This window comes from Cavia porcellus, unplaced genomic scaffold, assembly GCF_034190915.1.
Source record: "Cavia porcellus strain 051 isolate PalLab524CR breed Dunkin Hartley unplaced genomic scaffold, mCavPor4.1 scaffold_16, whole genome shotgun sequence".
Classification (NCBI taxonomy): Eukaryota; Metazoa; Chordata; class Mammalia; order Rodentia; family Caviidae; genus Cavia; species Cavia porcellus.
The window spans coordinates 9,156,343-9,173,108 of record NW_026947499.1 but is presented as its reverse complement, the minus strand read 5'-3'; the positions used below and the strand labels follow the sequence as shown (position 1 = coordinate 9,173,108).

The following is a 16,766-nucleotide window of genomic DNA, read 5'->3' as shown; positions in this document are numbered from 1 at the left end:
CTGCTCTGCAACAAACATTTCCATTCTAATTTTAAAAGACATTAGCATTACCTCTTTGGCTCTCAATCCAGCCAGACGGTACCTCGCCTCTCACGCTGCCCACCAGCCACATTGGGTACTGAGGGGACACAGGCGCCTTACACCAGGCACTGACCCAGGGCCATTGGGGTCTGATTTTGTACCATTCCCAGGGGTCCTGGACTTAGAACCTCACAAAACGACTGGGTAGTTGGAGAGCCTAAAACTCCCAAATCTGGCAGAGAGACATCCCTCACCTCCCCACAAGGCAGCATCTGGCCTGTCTCATCCCAGCTAGGACCCTGTGGATCCAATCCTGCTTGCCCTTGTGAGCACCACACATAAGGAAGGTGGCTTCCAAGTGGCAGATCTGCCCCCAACAAATCAGGGAAGAGAGCATGAGTTCCATTCTTTACTCCCACTCCAACATGCCTGGCTTGCAAACCTGTCTCACCTGATACCTCTCAGCAGTACCCAGCCTGGATTCCCACACTTAGCCAGGCGTCAGGGGAAAAGGGAAACCACACAAGGTCAGGGAAAGCAAAGTGAGCTGTCCCCATGAGCCCTGAGGTCCTGGGACCCCAAAATGCTCCCCAGCTCTCACCACGCCCTGTGAGGCAGAAGTCTTAGAACCTCTCAACATGCTCTCCTCAAAGTCCACCTTTGACCTCTGCCAAAGGGTTCCTTCTTCCTTGAACACTCTCTTGGCCACTCATCGGCTCTGAGCTTCCAAGTCACTACATGTCACACTGCTGGGGTTCTGCGACCTCATGCTGAATGGGCAGCCCATGAAGCCCCTGCATTCACTGAGCCCTGTAATGTAGGTGCCTTCTGCAGGAAGTGGCCTCCTCCCGCTCTGGCTCTCCTCAGCTCCTGGCTCAGGGGATAGCTCTTCCCAGGAAGGTCCTATCTATCTTGTCTTGTTCCTGGTCTGTCCTTGCCTGGGGACTCTGGGAGGGCCGGGAGCAGCCTGAGAGTCTGGCGAATGAATAAGGGAATAGCCAGGCCGTGCAGGCCCAGGTCTCCTCCCTCCTATGTGATTCTGGCTCTTCCTCCACTGGGCTTGCACAGAAACATCAGGAAAGGGAAACCCAGGCAAGTCCTGGTTAGAGAAAGGGAGGGGACAGTGGCTCCCTGCTCCTGTCTGCAAGGCTGTGGGGCTGGGGGCACAGGAGGACCCCCTAGCTATTCCCAAGTATGAACACATTACTACTATATTGCCAAGTGGGGTGGAAGAAAGAAATGTCAGCAGATGGTTCCCAGCAGCCTCCATTTCTCCCTTGAAGTGTGCCTTTAAAATGTCCCCAGCTTAGCCCTCCCCTGGGGAGTCCCTGTGCTATACTGGCCTGGATCCCTTGTTCACAGGCCTGGGTGAGAACAGTATCTCCTATCTCCCTACTCTGGTCTTGTCCCCAAAACCTCCTCTCTATCAATCTGAAACCTTCTTGCAAAAAGCAAGTGCAAACTATCACTACTACCCCCAGCTTAAATCCTTTATGGCTTCCTATAGTTCATGGAATTAAACACCCAAATCATCATTCTCAGCCTCGGGAAGGTCAGACTTTGTATGGTGGTGCAGGGGCCTGGCCTGGCCTGTTCTGATGTCCACCAACCACTCCATACTAACCTTGGTCCTACTAAAATGACTTCCGGTTCCCCAGATCCTCTCTGTGCCAATGTCCATGTTGTTACTGGCATCTGATTCTGTTCCTACATATAATACAGCACTCCGATTCCTACCTGGCAAATCTGTCTTTCGAGACCCTCTGCAAACAATTTCTCTGCAGCTCCTTCCCAGTTTCTGGCTCTGAGCACCTGCCAAGGGTGGTGCCCACTGCTAGCCTGCAATGTAACCAGTGGTCTTCTCTCCCTAGTGATCCCCTTGAGAGAAGAAACCCATCTTATTTATCTAGGGCCCACCCAGATCTGGCCCAGGGTAGACACATTAATATGTATTAGTTATTGCTGCTATGATTAATATAATTTTTAAGCTCCCTCTGCTGCTGGTCCCTTGCTCTCAGCTCTCAGCTTAGTTTGTTTTTCATAAATAAAACCAAAATGAATGATCCAGGCTCCCTGGCTTCCTCCCCAGCTTTCGAGCTACAGCTTGGAGCAGAGAGGCCTGGGGGACCAGCAGATGGGCAATGAAGGGAAGCTGCACCTCAGAAATGAAAGTGGAAGCAGGGCAGATGCAGGACCTGAGTATCTGAGACCCCCTTACTCAGCTCAGAACAATAGGGCCCTTGCTGCAAGGCCACACATGGTGGGCTTGGGGAACACACACATATCTATGAAGTCCCCATCATGTTTTTGGAGCAGATCTGCTATCAGAAATCAGGACACGGGGCTGGCATGAGAAGAAGGCAGGGAGGAAACCCTGGGCCCTGCCAAGTGTGGGCAAGACTCTCTTAGGATTTAATGCTTGCTAATCTGAAAACAGGCGCACCCCATGAGGCTGTGATCTTTACTGCCCTGCAACTTCTGGCCACCTCCATGTAGAAAGCTACCAGGTACTAAGCAGAGGAAAAGCACAGGTGACAGGAGTATCATGAAGCTTTGGGCAAGTGACTGCTTCTTGGAACCTGTTTCCTCACATAGAGAAGGAGCACAGATCATAAGAGCTTCCAAAATTCCACATGCGGAGCAGCAGCTCAGCGCATGGACTCCCACTCTGCTCCATGCATGTGACCACTACGACAACGATTTGAAAAAACCTGGGCTGTCACTCACCCATGAGCCACTCGGCTCAGGCTTGGCCAAGCCCCCAGCGCTGCCTCCTGCCCCCAGACCCACCACCTCCTGGCCTTGGTGTTGCCTGGGCCCTTGCTGGAGAAAGCTCTGGCTGGCCCGGGGTCCTGTGAGCTCAGAGACGCTCACAGCTGGCACCAAGCTGAGTGAAGAGAGCGGCCCTGATGCTGAGGGCTCACCCCAGGCCCATCAGCGCCAAATGCTTAGACCCTGTGGCTTCGAGATATGCCAGAGGGAGTACTGGTATCAAAGGCAGACAAAATGGACAGAGGCTGTGGGTTTCCCGTGGGTGGTGCAGAGTAAAAGAGGTAAAGTTAATAACCGCAATATGATAATAACAGTTGTAATATTAACAGCAGTTACTTAGTGAACATAGCTCCGGCCTGACCTCAGAGTGCTGCCCCACACCCTCACTTACTCCTCACGCCAGCCCTTGAGGATGGCAGCACTGTTATCCTTATTTTACGTGCCAGGAAGTTGAGATTTAATATGGTGAGATAATTTCCCCCTTTTCTCCATTTTATAGACCAAGAAACAAAACATAAAGAGAGGGCAGGATACTAGCCTCAGGACACACAGCAAGCAACAGACCCGAAGTTGACTCTAACTTACTCTGACCTTCATTTGCTTCACTACTGCTATCTTCTCTCTGGGAAAACCCACAGCCAGTCATTCAACAATGACTGAGCCTGTTAGAAAAGCCAGGCACCATTTGGTGCTGGGGAGACTGAGTCAAAGGTGAAGAGTCCTTGGGCTCTTGTGGCTGAATGTCTAAAAGGGGAAGACTAAACATCGAAGAAAGTTCCATCACTCAAGGTGACGAGGACTACCCAGGGAACTAAGGTAGGATACTTCCTCTCAGAGGCCAAGAGTGGTCTCCTAGTTAAACAAGACAGATGCCACGCTGCAAGACACATGCAGTACAACAGACACGGCAGACGTGCATCAGTCCTCTTGCTTAAGAAGGTGGCTGCCACCAGCAGCTGGGCACTGCTGCAATGAGGGTGCAGAGAAGATACACAGACCGCAGCCGTGTCCCCAACCCTTCCACTTTCAGGTAGTGACGGAAGTTACTTACCTGGCAGGAAAGCCAGGCTTCCAGTGCCACTCTGACCTCCTCCACCAGCTTCAAGTCCCTGCAATTCTCCTGACCTTCGGCCACAAGGAAGTGGCTCGGGCTGCTCACATAGGGCCAGCCTCGGCCTCTGTGTCTCCTTCATGCAGCTCTCAGAGCTATCGATTCTGCCACTGGAGCGGCCAGGATAATTTTGCTTAGCCTCAAATACCTGGTTCTCATGAATCCCTCAGCCAGAAGGTAAGAAAGCTTCCTTCAGGACACAGGGGGACGATGAAGCCCACTCGTGGTTAATACTACACTGTACCCTGTGCATCAAGCTGCCTGTCTGCTGCGGAGAGTCCACCATAAGATGCTTATTTAAACAGCCTCGCAAGGCTGCTGAAGAAAGTGCAGTTATGCATTTTCCCCTCCTTGCTGGTTCCAACGACTATAGATAAACATCAATTCGCTCCTGCGGATCACAGTCACAGTAAATAAATTTTTCAGGAAGCTTGAGATCCGCACAAAGGCTCCGCCAAGCTCCCATTTCACACAACATCAATGTTTGGCCTCTAAGAAATAAAAGCTCTAAGGTGGCCATCGCCAGGGCAAAATTATCAATTGTCAAGTCACTTTTAAAAGAGAAAGATGAGCATTTCTGAGAGATAGTTCCTCCCATGGCTTGAAAAATAAAAGGTAGATGGACAATCACTTCGCCTACAAAGTAACCACAATGACTTGCTCCTAAGTGCACAAATGCGTGTCCCCCACTTTCCCAGCCTGGGACCAGCTGTCCCTGGGGGACTAAAGCAGTCCTCGCAAGGCTGACTCCAGTGACTTCGGAGTCTCAGGCGTTGAGTTATTTTTACTTTCTCAAAGTAGGGTTTTTTCACTACTTTTAGAAGTGGCAGACGAGGCTTGTCTATTATAAAATATTTGTTGCAAACACACACACACAGGCACACACACATACTTGGTTGCTCACCACCCCACACACAGTCTGTAAAAATCTCAAGTCACAGTGGTGCGAGGGACAGGAGATGAGAAAGCTGAGACCCCTCAAGGTGAGCAGGCTTTATGTAACTCCCTAGCCTCAGACTCAGCCAGGTGCTACTGCAATGATTCTGCTATGCTGAGAACCTCAGTACAGGTTGCTTCATGGGTGGGGAAACTGAGGCATGCAGGAGGCTAAGGCAGGGAGAAGTACCTACACTTGGATATCAATGCGGCCACCTTCCTGCCACATGACCTTGGGAAGGTAACTTCAGGCTTGGGCAGGCTTCCTATCTGCAAAACAATGACAGTGGACTCCCCTCACAGGGTCCCTGCAAGATGAGCCCCCACATTTGGATTTGTTGGGTGTTATTACTAAAGGGCTCAAAGTCTCCAAGCAATCATTGGCAGGACCAGGGAGCAGCAGCACCACTGTTCTTGAAGTCTCAGGTCTAGCCAGGATTCTAGGCCTGTCACTGCGAGTGCTGGCACCTCCCCAAAGCCCAGATTCTTTGCCAACATGGCCATCTCTGGCATTAAAGTCCATCTAGACATCTTCATGACCCCTACAGGGGAAGTACCTGCTGTCACCCTACTGTACAGAGAAGGAAACTGAGGCACAGGACACACAAGATGCCACAGACCCCAGTTCAAAAGCCTCTACTCCTCCCACCCCTTTGCAGGCAAGATGCCAAGTCTCAGTTGTTTAGTCAGCGACACATTTAAGCCGAACACATGGAGCCCTTCTTCCCGCCCATGCTTGGGGGAGTCATCCCCATGCCCTGCTTCTTCCCATAAAGCTCCAAACACAGTTCTGGTGGAAAGGTCACACTTGCCCCCACTGTCTTCTAATGACGCTTGGCTCAGGGCAACTGTAGCTCCCAAAAATCACAACCATCTAGAGCCTCAGAGTGGTGACCTCTTTGGAACTAGGATATTTGCAGTTTTCATCAATTAAATTAAAATGAGGTCCTATGGAGGCGGGGGAACCTCAAATGGAATGACCTTCATCATCATAAGTACAGACAACAGACACAGAAATGTTCACAGAGAGAGGTGACCAGGTATACAGCTACAGACGAGGCGAGGCCAGAACAGCAGGCGGTCCCAGGAGCTGGAAGAGGCAGGGGAAGGATGATTCTCCTTGGGCCTGGAGGAGTAGATGGGCACACAGACCCCCTTTGACTTTGGACTTTCCGGCCTCCAGAAGCAGGATAGGATAATTTCTGTTGCATTAAGTTCCAAAGACTTAGCACTGTATGACAGTGGCCCTCGGAAATGAACACAAGACTTTTTTCTTGTGGTACTGGGGATTGAACCCAAAGCCTTTGCACTGACCTGTATTCTCCAGCCCTTTTTATTATTTTTTTTCTTTTTGAGACAGGGTCCCACAAAGTCTCCAAATACAATGCTCTTCTATAAAAAGTATGTACAGGTTGGCACAGTGGTGCACGCCTATAATATTAGCACTCTGGGAGGCTGTGGCAGGAGGATTTCGAACAAGTTCAAGTCCAATCTAAGCAACTTGGAGACTCTTGTCTCAAAATAAAAAACAGAGTTCACTTCAGCAACACAAAATAAAAGAGCTTAGGATATAGCTTAGTACGAAGGTCTTCGGCTCAATCCCCAGTACCACAAAAACAAATAAGTACATGGATCCCAGGTGACAGTTACCTGGGCTTCTTTCTAGAAGCTTCCAGAGGCACTGGAGTTAAAAAAAACAAACTACACTATCAGATGGGGAGCCAGCACAGGTGGTACACCCATGACCCTCAATGGCCCCACTGCATTTCTTCCTGGACTTGGGCACTGCACAAGAGGACCATAAGCTTCAGGCTATCCTTGACTTTTGCCAGGATGACACAAGCTGTTTCTTCCAGGCCTTCATGAAAAGGGCTTGGCTGAGATAGGAAACCCACCTTGGCCAGTGTGGGGCTATGGATCTCACTGCCCTCCCCAGAGCCAACCTCCTGGGGTCACCTATAGCCAGCTGACTCTGACACAGACCACTGTCTCCACCAGGCACCATGTCCAGAGCCCCGTCCCTGCTGAACTGGTTCATGGATTTCTTCTGCCACGATGTGAAGTGGACTCTTCTGACCCCATATGTAGTTGTGCAGAGATGGAGTGGCTGAAATCCTTTGCCCAAGATCTCCTTTAGCTAGGACCTGGCACAGCCCAGACACAAAGTGTAGCATGTTGTGCTCCATCACCTGCACCCCAATCTGAAAGATCAAGGAGGCAGCACAAGGGAGTGTGCCATACAGAAGATCTCCACGATGGCTGTCCTTGTTTGCTTGGACCCTGCTCTCAGCTCCTCTCCTGACTCTAGCTGGAGAAGGGAGAATGCCCCAAACCAATCTTCATGGTTGAAAAGAGGAAAGAGAAGAAGGCTGGGATCTCTGTTAAGCCAATCGGGTTGAGGCACACTGGAAAACCCAGTGGATGCAGCATGAGAATTTGTATCTGCAACACCAAGGGCCTCGTCCCCTAGGAATTCTTTGGGTGGGATCTGGGTCTTGCTGTTCACTGTGCTGGCTCAGGGCAGACTGCATGTGACCCTTGCAGAGGTAACGTGTTTATAAATGAGGCTGAGGAACAGAGATAAAGGAAGGAACCTCTCCCTCTGACCAGCCCAGTTCAGACAGCCCAGACAGAAATCCTGCTCCCCACAGATGTCCACTAATCTGGGTCTTTGTAGAGCTCTGTCAATTCCATAGCATAGATGTCCTGAATTCACCTGTTCTACCAAGTTTACCCCCAACTCTGCCCTTACCTGCAGCATGGCTCACTGCGGTGCTGCAGTAGCCTCCTCCCTGGCCTCGCTGCCTCCCCTCACCTGGCAGCAGAAGCCCCTCTCTCCCATGTAAGTCCATCTGCAACCCCTTGTTCAAAATGAAACCCATTGGGGCATGGTGATCCACGCCTATAATCCCAGCACTTGGGAGGCAGAGACAGGAGAATTGCCATGAGTTTGAGGCCAGCCTGGGCTCCATAGAGAGTTCAAAGTCTGCTTAAACCACAGAGATCTTATCTCAAGAAAAAATAAAAATGAAACCCAAACTTCCTACCCAGCCATGACACCTCCCTCAACCCCCCCCCCCAAAAGAAACCCTCTTGTAGCCTGCACTAGGCTGTTTTAAGAAGACACCAAGGCTTAGGGTGACTGACTTTTGACCGTGGCCACTGAAGGCTTTTGATTACGCGCATGTATTAATGCCCTGATTTCTGCTGCCCAAGAACACCTGCATCCCCTGAGCCTTTGCATCTTCTGTTCCTTTCCCTTTCTCCTTCACCTGACAATTTCTAGTGGTCGTCAACTCTCAGATTAGTGTGACCTCCTGGGCCCTGTCACCGCCATGCTATCCAGCACAGGGAACCACCAGCTGAGCAGAACTGGAGGCCAAGCACAGGCACAGAGGTGGGAGGAGCCAGAGGGCCTCAGCCTAGCTCCTCTCAGCACACTCGGCTCACAGCCCTGGGTCTCAGCAGACAAATCAGAGCCCCCTGTGTCAGACATTGCCAGAGGTGTTCACTCCTACAATGCACTACCCAGTGTTTTCTTATTTAATCTGTATTATTATTCTCATTTCTCTGTTGAGAGAACTAAGGTCTGGAGAGGAGAATTCAGGTGCCCAAGACCACAGCCCAGTGATGTGCAGGGCAACCTGACCGCAGTGAGCAGACTGCGCCTGCGAGGAGCCTGTGTCTAACATCACCAGGCTCTCAAGGGGTGCCCTGAGAACAGCAGCTGGGATAGACACCTCAAAGGAGCTGTGACCATGACCACAGGGTGCTAAAGCTGGAGCACTTCAGTTCCTTTTTCTGTGCCTCAGTCTCCCCACCCATGGAATGGGTACAACTACATCCATTATAGCATACCAATGTCGTCCCTTAGAGCAAAGGAGGTGTAGTGAGGACACAAGATCCCTGGCTTATCTACGGGCAGCCAGGTAACAGCAGCCCAGCAAAACCCAAGCCAACTGTCAGCCCCTAAAAGAGGGGCCTGACACATGGTCAGACTGCACATGACCAGGGTGACAGACCAGCATCCAAATCACAGGGCTCAGTGCCACGTGCCCACAGGAGAAAGCATGGGGTTTCAGCCTGACGCTCCCAGACTGGAGGCCCATCTCCGCCACTAGCCAGCTGTCTGCCTTCAGGCAGGAACCTTAACCTCTCTGAGCCTGTCTCCTTCTCTGGACATTTCAGCTACATACTTCACACAGCTGTTAGGAAGACCCACATTAATGGCTCACATACTAGGGGTTCCTGCCGCTGCAGTTCTAATACTTAATGAAGTACTTTTAGGCCTTCACTTTTTTTATAATTGAACCTTTTACTCAGCATGTGAAATCACAGATTTCACATGCAGCTATGACAAAGAAAACAGAGAGACTTTTTTGTTCCCTATCACCCCTAATAGTACCACTTCACAATGCTAGAGCACAATGTCACAGCCAAAACATTGCCACCGATACAGCTGAGACACAGAAACTCCTGTCATGACAAGGGCCCCTTATGGTGCCTTTCTTTTTGTTTTGTTTTGTTTCTCTTTATGAGACAGGTCAAGCTATGTAGTTCAGGCTCTCTTGAAATCACAGCAATCCTCCTGCCTCAGCCACCGAGCACTAGGAATACCAGGCATGTGCCAGCAGACCCAGCATGGTGCTCTCTTATGACCACACTTATTTCCTTCCCTGTTCATTCCTACTCTGTTCTTCACTTGTCTAACTTTGTCTTCCCAAAGTTCAATATAATTGGAATCAGTATGGTAGCACCTACTGCTCCAAACAAGAAGACATAAAAGAGAAGTCCCTGCTCTCCTGGCAAATACTGAGTAACAGGACAGATGACTCACAGCAAAGCCCAGTATACAGCAAGACACAGAGAAATGGACACAGTTTTCCAAGTAATGATCAAATTAGCAGCCACTCAGACAAGCCAGATCAGAGGCTGGGCCTTGCACATTTTCTCAAAGAAAAGCATCGCAGGTTTAATACCCATGGCCTCCAGTCGGGCAACCAGTCAGGAGACTCCATGGCAACTTTTCATTCGGGGTGACTTCTTTAGCAAATTCCTTGTTAGAGTGGAAAACATCCTATGGGCACATTTCAAACAATGGGTAACTTTTTTTGAGTGCCTACCTTGCTTAGCATCATTCCAAGATTTTTACGTGCAGTCACTTTTATATTACGTCACTTTTAATCTTCACAAGCCATAAACCATTTCCTGGGATAACTGCATTCCTAGCCCCACTTTATAGAAGAGGAAACTGAGGTTCCAAAGGGCTGGGAAGACAGAGCCAGATTTGACCTTCAAGGACAGAGGGAGTCAATTCCATGGCCTGGAGTGGAGTTCTCGTCCTTCATGGCTCTGCACCCAGATCTGGGAGGTCAAGTGTCTTTCTCTCTTGGCCACGACAGGCTTCATTAAACGCCCTGGGCACCAACTGTTTCCAATATAAATCAGACAGTTCCTCATTAACTATGAAAGATCTAAACCCTGATCACCTCAATCAATACATTCTAAGCTCTCATCATTAAAAACAGAAATCATCAGGTCAGCTGAACACATTTCCTTTGATCAAAATGTTTCCCCCCAGATGCACCTGGGGCCACACAGTCCTAGGCACCAGGAACTCAGTGCTTTCTCCATCAACTTCACCTAACATCTGGACTTCGGAGCTCTACTGCTCTTATGACACTATAAACCCAGAGATGGCATAAAGCGAGTATTAAACTTCCATGTGGCCAATGTCTTCAGCCATGCTCTTCTTCAATGACACGTATGGTGGCTGATGGGTGCATAGGGGGTTCCACTGTGGCCATTGTTCAAGAGTAACTAGAAGGGGCTCTGGGAATGACACCGCAGTGATTTGGTTAGGCACAAGGTCAGGAGGAGTCTCTGGTTTCTCTAAGACCGTATGTGGTCCTGACCCCTGATCTCACACCATTCACAACATCTTCCAAACCAATCTTGGGTTCAGAAAAGGTTCTCCATCAGCATTCACTGTTCGGACCACTTGCTGGAATAGGAAGGGACAGCAGGGAACAACAAGATCTCCTAGGACTTGAGCTCAGTGGGGGAGAAAAGACTCTGACTTGGAATAAATAACCCATAACCAATTACAAACTAAGGCAAATGCTAGGGAGGGAGCCAAGTGGTGCTGACATAAGAATAAGGGGTGAGGATGTGCTTTAGCAAAACTGGAACTGAAGGAACCAGCCAAGGGAAGAACAATCTGGGCATGGGAAATAGCAGGTGAGTATGTCAGAATCCAAAAGCAGGCAAGAAATGCTACTGGCTTTACTCCTCCCACTCCACCCTTCACTCAGTCAGTCCCACACCCTCTGGCTTGCATAATGTTGCTCAAAAGTTTGGAACACAGTACCACTTCAGAGTGTACCTTTCTCAGTCCTCCTATGGATTTCTGTGTGACCTCTCCTGATATGTGCTAGTAAATGTTCAATGACGGGCTCTCAGGCAAGAAAGCTTTGATTTGTGTCATATGCCAAGTGCTGCGGTGTAAACATTTCCACCACTGCTGAATCCAAGCCACCCACAGGACATCACTGATCAAGGAGCTGGGAGAAGATGTGCAAAGTCAGTTCTCATAATGGGAGACTACTGGCTCCTCTCCCACTTCATTCAGGCCTCACAGTACCACCTCCTGAGAGAGCAAAAGCAGTATACCTGTCCCTATCCCCCACAACTTTCCACTACTGTAGTGAATACTTGAGCTGTGATGGGGATGTAGCTCAGCAGCACAGTGCCTGCTTGGCAAGCGAGAGGCCTTGCATTTGATTTCCACTACCAAAAGAAAAAAAATACTTAAGCTAAATCATGTGGGAAAGAGGAAAAGTTTATTTTGGCTCTCTTTGGGGGTTTCAGCCCATGACCCACTGGCCTCACTGCCTGTGGGCCTGTAGTGAGGCAGTACATCATAAGGGGGAGCCCGGCAGAGGAAGGTGCTTACCTGATGGTGGCCCGGAAGCAAACAGAGAGAAAGGCAATGGCCAAGTTCCAATATCCCCTTACAGGCTCACCCTGAAAGGCCTAACTTCTTTCTGCTAGGCCCCAGCCCCTAAAAGCTTCACCATCTCCTCCAAATGCCACAGGCTGGTCTTTGGAGACCCTCTAGATTGATGATGACAAACCTTTTAGAGCTTTCAGTGCTAACAAATGGTCAGCTGCAGCACGCGTGCCATAGCTTCGCCACTGCTGCTCTAGATCCAAACTCTAGCGTTCCTCATCCTGGTCACACATAGGACCATTGAGTTGTGCTCAACTCCCTCCTCTCCTGGGTGGAAGATCGTCCCTATGAAGGCAGAGAATTCTGCCAGGGTCACTTGCTGTCACATCACAAGGACCTAGAACAATGCCCACACATAGCAGACATTCAAGAAACAGAATAAGAAGAGCCAGGTGTCTAGACTTTGCTGGCACAGAGAAAATAGGAAGCTGCGGCTAACTTAGCAGGGTCATTGGAGGCCACGTGCCCAAGGTCCTGGAGACCAGACAGGGCTTTGATGTCCCCTCCGGCCACAGCAGAAGCCCCTGGAAGGTTTCTACCCAAATGTGCAAGAAGGCTGACTCATGTGCTAGAAAGACATCCTACGATCCTGAGTAGGAAGGAAGCTGTAGGAGATCAAAGAATCCGGGATCCCCACACAGAGGCTTTCACAGCTGCCCAAGTGGCCAGGAGACAAAGGGACACACTTGGGACGCATTCTGGAAGAAGAGCCACCAAACCCTGGTGGGCACATCGGGACATGAGGCTCTAGCTCTCCCCAACCCCCTGCACCCAGCAGGGCCACTTCTGAAAGGGGGCACCAGGAGCCTGCGTGACAGGTGGGTACCATGGGCCGTCTGCCAGCCACCCGCCACATGGTTCCTCATTATACAGTGCAGCCGCTGCCGCGAAGCCTTCACAGCCGCTCTCACACTGCTCTGCTTTTAAAATAGAAGTTTCCTGTGAAACTGCAAATAATTCATTGCTGAGAGTCCTTAAAACGTTCACAGGTATTTAAAATGCTATATAATCAAGTTCACAAAAATATAAAGTGTAAGCGTTAAGATACTTTAATGTTCTAATTAAAACAGACCACTTCTGCCCTGGCTCGGACTCCTGTTTACTATTTCTGTAATAGCCTGTTCTGGAATTTTTTTTTCTTTTTTAAATTGGTTGGAGGGGGGCCAGATAAAGTTAAGTTTGCTCTCTGCAGCAGCGCATTGAGGCACTGAAAATCACACTCTCAATAATCCACAGGTTGCCAGCTGCCAGGGTGGCGGTGGGGACATCTGTGGGCCCTACCATCTGCCCTGTTGAAGCAGAGATGGTGCTGGGCTGGAATGGGAAGAAAGGGGTGCAGAGGACCCTACCATCTCCTGGTTCTGGGATGTCCCCACTAAGACCCCAGTGGCCACTCCACGCCTGCTCAGTCATTCCCCACCACTGAGGGCCAGGGGAGAAATCCCATTCGCCATAAGTTCTAGGGAGATGAAATAGGGCCTGATTGGCACCCACAAACCCCAGACTCAGACAAGCACAGACAATGTTTCCACATATGTTCCTCACCTTGCCCACTGAGAGCTTCTGCTTGGCCTTCTGTGCTTGGCCCAAGGGTTGCCTCCTCTAGGAAGCCTACCCTGACGATACTCACCCCAGCTCTGGAGGATATTGCCTGGCTGTCTGCTCTCACCATTCTGTGTCAAAGGTGGCTTGTGGCTCTGCCACTAAAAATATGATCTCAAGGGAGTAAGTTCTATGGGCTGAAATGGGCCACCCTGTTATGGCAGCCCCCCCTGGCTGTCCAGCCTCTTCTTCCAGCCTCTCTGCTAGGTGTAAGACTTCCAGCATATGACCTCTGTATGTCCCTTTATGGCACCTGGCATCTTTAATGGTCGCAAATTACCTGGGCACCCCTCCCTGTTAGGCCACACTCTCCAAATGCCCACTATATGTCATAGAGGAACCGACTCCTAAATCCCTCCTCAACCTCAGGCCTTCCCCGTGAGCCCCTGCTTGGCTCACTCCTTCACCCACTCATTCAAGAACATCAAGGACTTGCCTATTGCCCAAGTCCTGGAAACAGCCCGAGATGCCTCAGTTCTGGGGTCTCCAAGTCCCCCTCACCCCAATGGGATCCTCTTTGGTTCCCATCTGTCCCTGGCCCCATGGCCCATCAGGCCCCTGTCCTCAGATCCAGCCCATCTCTCCATGACCTCCCAGCCGCATTACCCCACCTTCCTCCATCCCCTGAGAGTTCTCATACCTACGCCCTGCCCCCATCCTGCCCCAGGTCTGGGCCACATTGCTTTACCACGTGCAGGCCACTCTCAGGTTAGTCTACCTGCCCCCCGCCATCTCATACAGTGGGTCTCAGTGAGGGCCATCGTGCTCCTAGGGGACATTTGACCACATCTGGACACTTTCATGGTTATCACAACTCCTGGGGGAGGCAAGTGGCATCCAGTAGGTAAAGGCCAGGCACACTGCTAAGCTGAAGTCCTTGATGTTCAGGACAGACTGCCTCAGACATCCAGACTGCCTCAAACAGCAACAGTGTGGAAAATGAGAAAATGTGTGATAGAAGAATCTTCTAAATGCAGCTTTCAACATCCCACTCCCCGGCTCAAATACTTCCCCATGGCTCCCGTGGCCCACCAAGCAGCCCTCTTCCTCAGGGTCAGGCTCCCTCAGCCTCCGAGCCTACCTTCCACATCATTCTTCCACACGTAGGCCAGACTGGCCTGCTCTGGACTTCCGGGGCGTGGTCGGGCCCTTCCTATCCAGGCTTGCCCATGCTGCCCCGAGAGCTCCCACCCTCTCTGTCTCCAGGCTGTCAAGCCTGGCTCCAAGGCTGCTTCAGATGCCTGTCCTTTCCTGCATCTCCTGGCTGCTCTGGCTGCTGTTGCTCCTCTGCCTCAGCCCTAGGCTCCAACCTCCCCCGGCCCCCTGTCACCCTGCTCAGCTCAGGCACTGCTATTTGCTGCTTCTCCTGGGCTCTTTGGGAAGCTTTACCTCACCCATCTCTGTCCCCAAAAGTGCCAAGCAGAGACTGGCACAGAGTAGGTGCCCAAGAGATGTGGAGTTAATTCAAGTTCCCTTCCTACAGAAGTTTCAAATCTAGGAAAGTGAATGCAAAGCAATTTGAGCCTTTTATTTGGAGTGACTCCCAAGTCTTCAGTTTCGAATTATGATGTATCATGATTTTCTCCTTCCTCTTCTTTCTCTTTCCTCTTCATCTTAGCTCAATGAAGAAGCCCAAATTGCCCTGTCCACAATAAGAACAGTGACATAGATGCTACCAACCTACCTGCTGTCCTCCACACACCTCCAACCTTCCCAGGAATATTCTTGCCCTTTGTGGGACACTGATTTCAAATAACAAACACATTCTCAGAGCTGAAAACCTACAATCCTCCTTGAGAAAGCCAAACACAAATGTCATAATCTCTACCACCCAAAGAAAGAGCACAACAGAGCTGAGAATACAGCTCAGTGGCGCGGTGCCTGCCTGCTAAGTGCGAGGTCCTGAGTTCAATTTCTAATACCAAAAAAAAGGGGGGGGGGGCACACCAGACTCAGAGTCCTGCCATGTGGAGGACAGGCGCTGCACACAAGAGGGCTGCTCTCGGGGAAGAAGTGGCACAGCAGTTTTGGGGAAACCCTAAGGCACAGAGACATGGTCACCAGAGCACAGGACCTGCACCATCCTCGCTGCCCCCAACAGGCGCTCCTTGTTCTCATTTGGGGGACCCTCTCCAGCCTGCTCCGGGCCCCCCAACTGCTGGGAACTCCTGTGATAGTCTGGGACTGCAGCCTCGGCATCCTCTCCTCTGGGGTGGTGCTTCCCACAGCAGGGTGGGAAGCAGCGCTGGTTTCTGCAGCTTGCATCCCAGAGTGCAGGGGTGAGACTCAGCCTTGCCAACGAACAAACCTCATCTGCCCACCAAGGGAGGCTCTGCATTTTTAATTCACAGAAACTGCAACAGCACATGCTGCTTGGCAGTGGCTTTTATCCGCACAGCAATGTGCCGGGGATGTTTCCTCAGGACAATCACTATCAATTGGTCTTTCGCTCCACAAAACACATACACACAAAACTTCCCAGACGTTTTTATAAAAATGAAAACGAAGCATGTAGCTCCGGGACAGAGCGAGCACTTGTCCAGCAGCATGCGTTAGGCCCTGCACTCAACTTCCAGCCCCAGAAAGAAAGAAAGAAAGAAAGAAAGAAAGAAAGAAAGAAAGAAAGAAAAAAAGAAAGAAAGAAAGAAAAAAAGAAAGAAAGAAAGAACATTAATCAATTAAATTTAAAATTAAGTTAAATAAACTTCAGAACAGTGAGACGGCCCTTGAGAAAGCTGGACTGCCAGGGGCTGTCTGTAAACAGTGTTGGCAGCACGCTCTAGGTAGAACAGCTGGAGGCGGATGGGAGGATTGGGTCGCTACTGCAGCAGTCAATCAAGACAGGTGGCTGGGTGGTGAGGCCCAGTCCCTGGGTCCCACACACAGACTCCACTTCCCAGAAACACCCCATAATCAGGGAGGCTCTTTATTATTGACTTTGTAACTACAGCCCCAAAGTCCCCTACAGCTTCGTACCAAGAACTTGACCTCCCCAACAGTGAATGTTCACAACTCTGTGACAGCACTAGCAGCACTATCCCATTTCACAGATGAAGAAACTGAGGCTCAAGAAAGCTTAATGGCAGTAGTCTTAGTAGTGATAACTCACTTGCTGAGTGCTTAATCTGTGCCAGGCACTGAGCTATGTGCCTTTCACTCTACTGACTTGTTTCATTCTTTTAGCAGCTATTTCCCAAGCATTTGCTATGTGCCAAGTGCTATATTAGGAATACAGCGGTAAGCAAAACAGGAAAAAAAAAAAGCCTGCCCTCTTGGAGCTGACATTTTAATGAGAATAATCAGTGAATAAGA

At 50.3% G+C, this 16,766-nt stretch overlaps 1 protein-coding gene across 7 annotated transcripts in view; it reads right to left on the bottom strand.

Moving 5' to 3' along the window:
* Positions 1-16,766, bottom strand: part of Cux2 (cut like homeobox 2) — a 232,764-nt gene that overhangs the window by 174,764 nt on the left and 41,234 nt on the right. Inside the window, exon 1 of one of the 7 annotated variants that reach the window (XM_063225622.1) lies at positions 52-375. The exons of the other annotated variants lie outside the window; for them this stretch is intronic. The gene's annotated coding sequence lies outside the window, so the exon portion shown is untranslated. Of the gene's footprint in view, positions 1-51; positions 376-16,766 lie in introns of those variants that run through there. 7 annotated transcript variants of the gene reach the window in all.